The sequence below is a fragment of the Syngnathoides biaculeatus genome, chromosome 3 (assembly GCF_019802595.1).
Source record: "Syngnathoides biaculeatus isolate LvHL_M chromosome 3, ASM1980259v1, whole genome shotgun sequence".
Taxonomy (NCBI): Eukaryota; Metazoa; Chordata; class Actinopteri; order Syngnathiformes; family Syngnathidae; genus Syngnathoides; species Syngnathoides biaculeatus.
This window is the reverse complement of record NC_084642.1, coordinates 31537668-31544915: the sequence shown is the minus strand read 5'-3', so window position 1 is coordinate 31544915 and position 7248 is coordinate 31537668. Positions and strand designations below refer to the sequence as shown.

Below are 7248 nucleotides of genomic sequence, written 5' to 3'. Positions count from 1 at the left end.
GACCTTGCGTTTTACAATCGTTAGCGTAGCATGTTTGTTGCTACTGCACCAAAGATCCGAAACGACTGCCCGTGAGTTTGATGACGCCAACCCGGAAGTAGCACCAAAGTCCGAAACAACAATAGATCACCTTAATGGCTTCAGGTGGGGATCAAAACAACGTGATCTTGAACTACGTAATCCGAGAATTATGGGCACATTAAAAAAAAAAAAAAAAAAAAAAAAAAAAAAAAAACAGGAGAGCGCACACAATTGAAAGGGTTTTTTTTTAGTGTGCCCAATACCCTCGTTTCTACGTAGTTTGAGCTCAATGTTTTCATAGCCACCTAACGCCATAGCTTTCCTATGGCGTCATGGGCGAGAGGCTGCACTGTGGAACCAAAACTCTTGGGATTCAAAAAATGTTTCCCCACAAGCGCCATGGATGGCACAGAGAATGACATGCTGTGGGAGCAAAATAGGATCACTGTTCATGAATTCAGGAGGCACCAGAACTGGACCAAGTCACCAAAGGTAACTACGATGGATATTTTTCAGATTGGAGATGTTGCTTTTGAAGTCTTGGTCAAGGATGTGTAATGTAGAGGATAAACTGCACTACGCACAAAAGTTTTATGCAAAAATATTTAATGCAAAAAATGATTAAGTCAAACTGTTAAATATTCATTTAAGACTCTAATATGTGTTATCAACAGTATTAATAAAATGTTATGCCATCATTGAACATTTGTTTTAGTTGGTTGAGGAATTCTGTTCTGACAATTACAGGGACCAGGACAAGTGTATCCTGTGCCCTGTCCCGAGATTATATTACGGCTGTAGCAGCACATGCACAATGATTATTATTAATGATTGTTGTACGGACAGTTTTTTGAAAAACAATACAAGTACAAACCTCACAAAATATAAATACAGATAATTCCCAATATTTTGAGCATCTGGGTAGCAGCAAATTGGCGGTGCGCATTGTACATTGGTAGAAGGGTTTTCCTGAATTTGTTGGTCAACTTTGGGGGTTGCGCATTATACTTCAGGACGCATTATACTCGAGAAATTACGGTAGTTCCTTCCAAAAATTCTCTCTAGGTCATATTCTACCTGTGGGGCATAGCCGCTAATCATATTATACGTAACACCCTCAATTTAAAATTTCAGTCTCATCACTTGATCTGATACTCTTTTCACCACCAAGACATTCTTAGCCAGCTCTTATTTTAAAATAATCTGCGCATTCCTCTTCTTCTGACGATGACAAATCCGGTTTCCTCCTCTTTTTTATCTTTGCCCCACAGTAGCTGAATTCCTACCAACATCCGACAGGTTAACATTGCCGTTAACCCGGGCCACGACCGATCCCGTATGGGGTTCTTTAGATGAACACTCATATTTGTTTGGCAAAGTTTTAAGCCGGATGTCCTTCCTGAGGCAACCCTCTGCATTTATCGGGGCTTGGGACCGGCCTACAGATTGCACTAGCTTGCGCTCCCATAGGGTTGCATGAATTGCAGGGCTATTATTATTATTATTACTATTATTATTATTATTATTATCTTCAGCCAGGCTCTTAAGTCACTTGTGTGCCACAATGACGGGAAAATGTCAAGTCACAACCTTTGCAATAAACGCAACCACATAGTTTTACTGCTGCTCTTTGTACTGTGGCTGTCGAGATTGGAAGACAAAAAGTTTTCTGTATTCGACTACGTATACAATTATCTATGGTTCTAAAGGAATCAGGGCTTATCTACTAAAAATGTTTATTTCAGAAAGAAGTGCAAAAGACTATAATCTTGTGGACACAAAACCTTGGGCTGTATCTGAGAATTACACATACACCATATATGACCTTAAAACACCCACAAGCCTCATGGCCACTTCAAACTCCCATGGTAGCACAGTCAACAATGCCCGCATTGCATCACGCAGCACCTCTGCGTAGCTTGTGCCTCAATAAAAGTTGCTGCAAGTAGAAAGCTCCGAAGCTCATCTCTTGTGATTGGCCCATTTTCGTCACATGCTGTGATGACGAATTCAACGTTTCCCCTGGTTCCACGTACCACCTACACCACCACATAACTGATTTTTCAGTATGATCAAACGCATAATCTGGTCATTCAGGAACATTTGTTCAAGCAGACACGCTTTCACAGTCGCCATTGTTGTTACTTTATTTCGTCTTATGGAAAGGAAAGTAAAAACTAATCATCCATATGTTCTCATTTTGTTCAAACTGTAGTGGGTTACACATCACCACCAAGCTTGTACCTTTGAACTCACTGTCTTGATGTAATCAATCTAACTTGTTTGTACCTTTAAACTCACTGTCTTGATGTAATCACTCTAACTTGATGTAATCAATTTAACAGATGAAAACAATCAGTCTGACACGTCTTAGTTTATGTGTCGCAAGCCTTCAATGGTTGTGACACACTCACACACACACACACACACACACACACACACACACACACACATCATGTCATTCACAGAATTAAAGGAAGCTGCAAGGAGACACAAGTTGGATTTGGTTGGAAGCAGGGAAGTCCTGTCGCTCCCCTTGCAGCAAGTAAAACTTGAAGCCTTGTCTGTTTGCCTTCTTTTAATAGAGTCAAGCTTTTAAACCTGACATTTGGTCCTTTGACCCGGATCCCAACACACCACCGCCCATCGAGGAGGGAGAACACACACAAGTCTGTCGACAGCCAGGAGCATTTAGCTGTTCCTGAAGAAAAGCCCTGGTGAGACGTGAATTCGCGGCCAGGCCGTTGTTAGAGTCCAATCTCTCCTCGGTGGACGAAGGTTGACGGGATCACGAACAACTGGCGTCCAGACAACGCGTGAACCGGTAAGTGAAGGCTACTGCACCAGAAGGAGGTTGAAAGCTACTCCGCCAGAAGGAGGTTTTAAGGTTACTGCACCTTTAAAGAGGTTATTTATTAGATCCATAAATGTGTGAGTGAGTGATTGTAAGTGTGAATGCCATTACTTGTGGAATCATAGGTCACGGATGGAAACCTAACGATGCTAACAGAAGTCTGTGCTCCGGTGAAGTACACGAGGTAGTGGATTAGGACTTGGGTCCCAAAAAGGACAAGTAGTCTGTACGGGACAAATGTAGAAAACATAATGGGGAGCGGGAATAATAAGTCTGCCCTAGAGGGGATGTAAACTTTATGAAATAATGTTTACCGGGCAGCATGATGTTTCTTAAAGAAATGAGAGAAGAAAAAAAAAGAAAAATAGCATGGCTTAAATGGCAAGTTAACAGTTGAAGGATGCAGCAGGTTGGTAGAAAGATTGATGGCAAGTGTTACAGGGAAGTAAGGCAAAGCCAAGATTAAGACTTACATCTTAGGATGGCGAGAGGTTGGTTAGCATAGGCAAGAAAGAGAAAGGCAGGAGAGTCAGCTGAAGTAATGCAACAAGTATATTAAAACCAACTACAACGGTTTAAAACAGGCTAAAGAAAGTGAGGCAGAAAGAGAGCTGTAAGAAAATCTTGAAAAAAAAAAGAAAAAGAAAAAAAAATGCTGTCTCCCTTGGAAATACATTCGCTGATAAAAGCGCCAAGGAGGCAGCAACAGGAAAATATGGCACACACATAGTGACACAATCACAAGCCCCCAACCCTCCTATTGATTTAACAGTTCTAAAAGATGTGCAAAACATGCTCCTCAAAGTGAAACTCAGTGATGGCTTACAGAAAAAACTGAATTAGAAGATAATATACATTAGTGGTCTCAAACTGGTGGTCTGCGGGCCATTTGTGGCCCCCAAGAGGATGTTTTGCGGCCCCCTCCTTACTTACTATGAGAGTCAAATGATGGTGTGGCCCTGAAGTTTTATATGAATGGCATTTTACGGTGATGTGTGCAGAGCTGGTGAACCAACCAATCACGATGGGGTTGTGGCTTTCGGGGTGTGACAGTGACAAGTCCTGATGCAAGCTGAGAAATATTTTTCATTGAGTGGAAGTTAGTGATTTTGCCATGGAGAGTTTTATTAGTTTTGCTCACAACCTGTTTACACCAGCTTTCTTGCTTATCTTATTTTGTGTTTAAAAAAAAAAAAAAGACGTAAATTGTGTGCAACTAGAATCGCTGAGGGGGTAGTGGTACACACGTCTGCCTTTGGTGTGGGCAATGTGGGATAACTGCCCTGTGACTGACTGGTGACAAATTCAGGGTGTAGTCCACCTTTTGCCCGAATTTAGCTGGAATCGGCTTCAGCTTTCCTGCAACTCTTGTGAGGATAAGCGGATTGAATAATGACATGTAATGACAAATTGTGTGCATGTGCGCTGAGGCTGCGTCCCAGCCTCAGCCAGAATGTGCCTTCAGCGGCCCTGATGTGAATGGACTTTTGAGACCACTGATATACATAATCAGGGGAAAACCTGTATGATCAAAAATAATAATAATAATCTGTTTAAAATACTGACAATTTTGAGACATGGGCTTTGCCATGTCTCAACAGGAGGGATGGTAGATATTATACAGACATTTTCGCACCTTTGGATTCAATTCTTACTCAAAAAAAAATTGTTGATCATGTGTTAATTGCTACAAACACAATACTCAAAGGAACTGTAGACCTAAGAGAGGGCAGTTTCCCCAAGGTAGTCAGCCTTTCTAGTTTTTACACATTAATTTTATTTGAGTTAGAGCATACAAATGTAGTTTAGTATTGATCTGCCCCTTATCTAAAGGGGTGGAGATTTTTCCATGTACAAGTGCTGATGCTATTACTGTGGCAAAGTTCTTGTGTAAATATATTATTCCTTCTCATGGCAACCCAGAAAAATTGTATGGCAAGAATATGCCACATTTTGTTAATGAAAAAAAATATAGTCAAGTATATGTAAATCTAGAAATAACTTAAAAAAAAAATCATTGTGGAGAATTAGTGGAACGAAGCAATGGGACAGTGAAGTCTTGATTAAGGAAAACTACATTTAGTAAAACTGTATATGAAAATAACCCCAACAGATAAAGGATTGTTCTCATTTGAAATAGTATCTAGTAGATTAGATTAGACTGCCCATGGTAGAGCGGCCAGTGCAGCACTCAGAAGAAAATACTTTAAGTGATTGAGTGAAAGAGATGCTGCTAAATAAAACTGTAAAAGAAGCAAATGATCTGCTGCCTACTGTGCCTTCTTCACAGGTGCTGTTGGTGTCCATTGGTGATTGGGTCCTTAGAAAAATCATCAAGAGGAAGTGTTGGTCCTCACCTCGCTGGGATGGTCCACTCCCATGGTGATAAAGATAGCAGAATGTCCCACATGGATACACTTGTCCCACTGCAAGCCTGTGGCTCCCTTTTCATTCAACGACGAGTAGCGGTGGAAGTACGGCTACAAAGGATGAGGTAGCAATAGGCTGCCCTGGTCTCAAACCGGTGAAGAATTCAGCTGATCTGCGCTTGAGCATGTTAGGTAAAGGAGAGCCACTATTGGGACTGCTGGCCTTCGTGCTGTTCGGACCATGGCTCCTCCGCACTGGCCAGTCTGGGACTGTACGTGTTTATCACTGGATCTATGGACATGAATCATCATGGAGCAAGGACAATCCCACCTCTCCAATGGACGCCAACGTCTGGTACTCTTATGTGAATATGGTGTCCCTCCGTGGACAACCAATGACAGATCAACAAGTCTGGTGAAGCTGGAACTACTCAGATGCCCCGCCATGAAAAGAAGTGTGCAGCAGCGACGAGTCCGACAATGCCAGCAATTCCAACTACTGGTCCCAGACTTCATGCCAGGCCAGGAGAGGATGCAGAGAGAAACCATCTGAGGTCTTCAGGACATACCTGATCACCACCATGAAGGTGCATGACTCGTACCAGCTCAATGCAGAGGATTACTACGTCCTGGCCGATTCATAGCAGCAGAAGCGAGAAAAAGGGTATCCACGTGCCCATTAGCCCGCAGTCCATCCCGGAGCCCGTGGTGCTAAGCAAGGATGTCATGTTCATCAGGCCCAAGAAGCTGATCCGCACATCTGCCACCCTGGTCCTCAGTTATGTGGACATCAGGACTTTGGCCGAGGGCGTGTGTCACTACGACCTCAACGAGGAAGATGTCACCTGGCTGCAGGTCATCGACAAGGAGTTTGCAAGGTTTCCCTTCTTCCACTGGATGAATTCGCCATAGAGTGCTGAGCACCGTTGTCATAACAACATGACACACACTACCGAGACACAGTAGGGCCTTGGTTTCGAGTACAACGAGAATGTGGTGTGCGACGTGCCAGTTCCCCAACGGAGAGGACGACAACGAGATGGTGTTTTGCAACAAGTGCAATATCTGCGTCCACCAGGTATCCTGCCAAAGTGCCAGTTGTGCCCGAAAACGGGCAATTCTATGAAGCCCACCCGCAGTGGAACCAAGTGGGTCCATGTCAGCTGTGCCTTGTGGATCCCAAAGATGAGCAATGGGAACCTGGAGAAGATGGAGCACGTCACCAACGTGTCGCACACTCCCAGCAACAGCCTCCACTCCGGCCTGGAGAGACCATCATCACTCAGGGTGTGCAACATGACTTGCATGGTGATGAAGATGTGAAGACTGTTGTTTGGAAAAATACGAGCGATCGAGTGCAGGACAATGACCTGACTTTAAATGGACAAGGACTCTCCACTGTCACCAGCAGAGCTGAAGAATCTCTTCTGTGTTTGCCCTTATATGCCATGGGGTGCAAAAGTCTGCATGACTGTCCCAATCACCAGCGAGGGTTACATCTCTAATCACGGCTTCCACTGTCAGTGGAGGCTGTGTGTTTATCTCGACATCAACCATTGCCTTTCTCCTTACATATTTCGCGACTCAAGTACCAAGAATATCTACACTAGACTTGGTTGGGCTGCTGTGTACCCGCACATGATGGGTTCAGAAATGAGCAACGATGTTCACCAACTGTTTATTTATGATGATGATGATGATGATGATGATTATTTATTACTATTGGTCCTGGTTCACCTCCGGGCCTTGGTATTTTGTTATGATGAATTTCCTTATCTGTAATTACTGTTCTGAGTTTGTTCTGCCTTTTCATGATGTGTATAATCGCACGTTTGAAATCTATGATGGTTCGAGCAAGGTCAAATGTTTTTGTGAACTATGCCCTTCTACAACAAGTAGACCCTGATAATATGCAGCTCCAGCCAAAAGGAAACTTTTGATGCCTTTTATACGCTCGAGTGTCAATGATGAACTTTCTGAAAATGCAACAGCAAGAGGGGAGCT

The 7248-nt window shown here is 43.2% G+C and overlaps 1 long non-coding RNA gene across 1 annotated transcript; it reads left to right on the top strand.

The window, feature by feature from the left end:
• The first annotated feature begins 291 nt into the window (after positions 1–291).
• On the top strand, positions 292–5299 carry LOC133497508 (uncharacterized). Its single transcript, XR_009794050.1, has 3 exons — positions 292–513; positions 2607–2845; positions 5166–5299. It is a non-coding gene; the product is annotated as an uncharacterized LOC133497508 (long non-coding RNA).
• The last annotated feature ends 1949 nt before the right edge of the window (positions 5300–7248 follow it).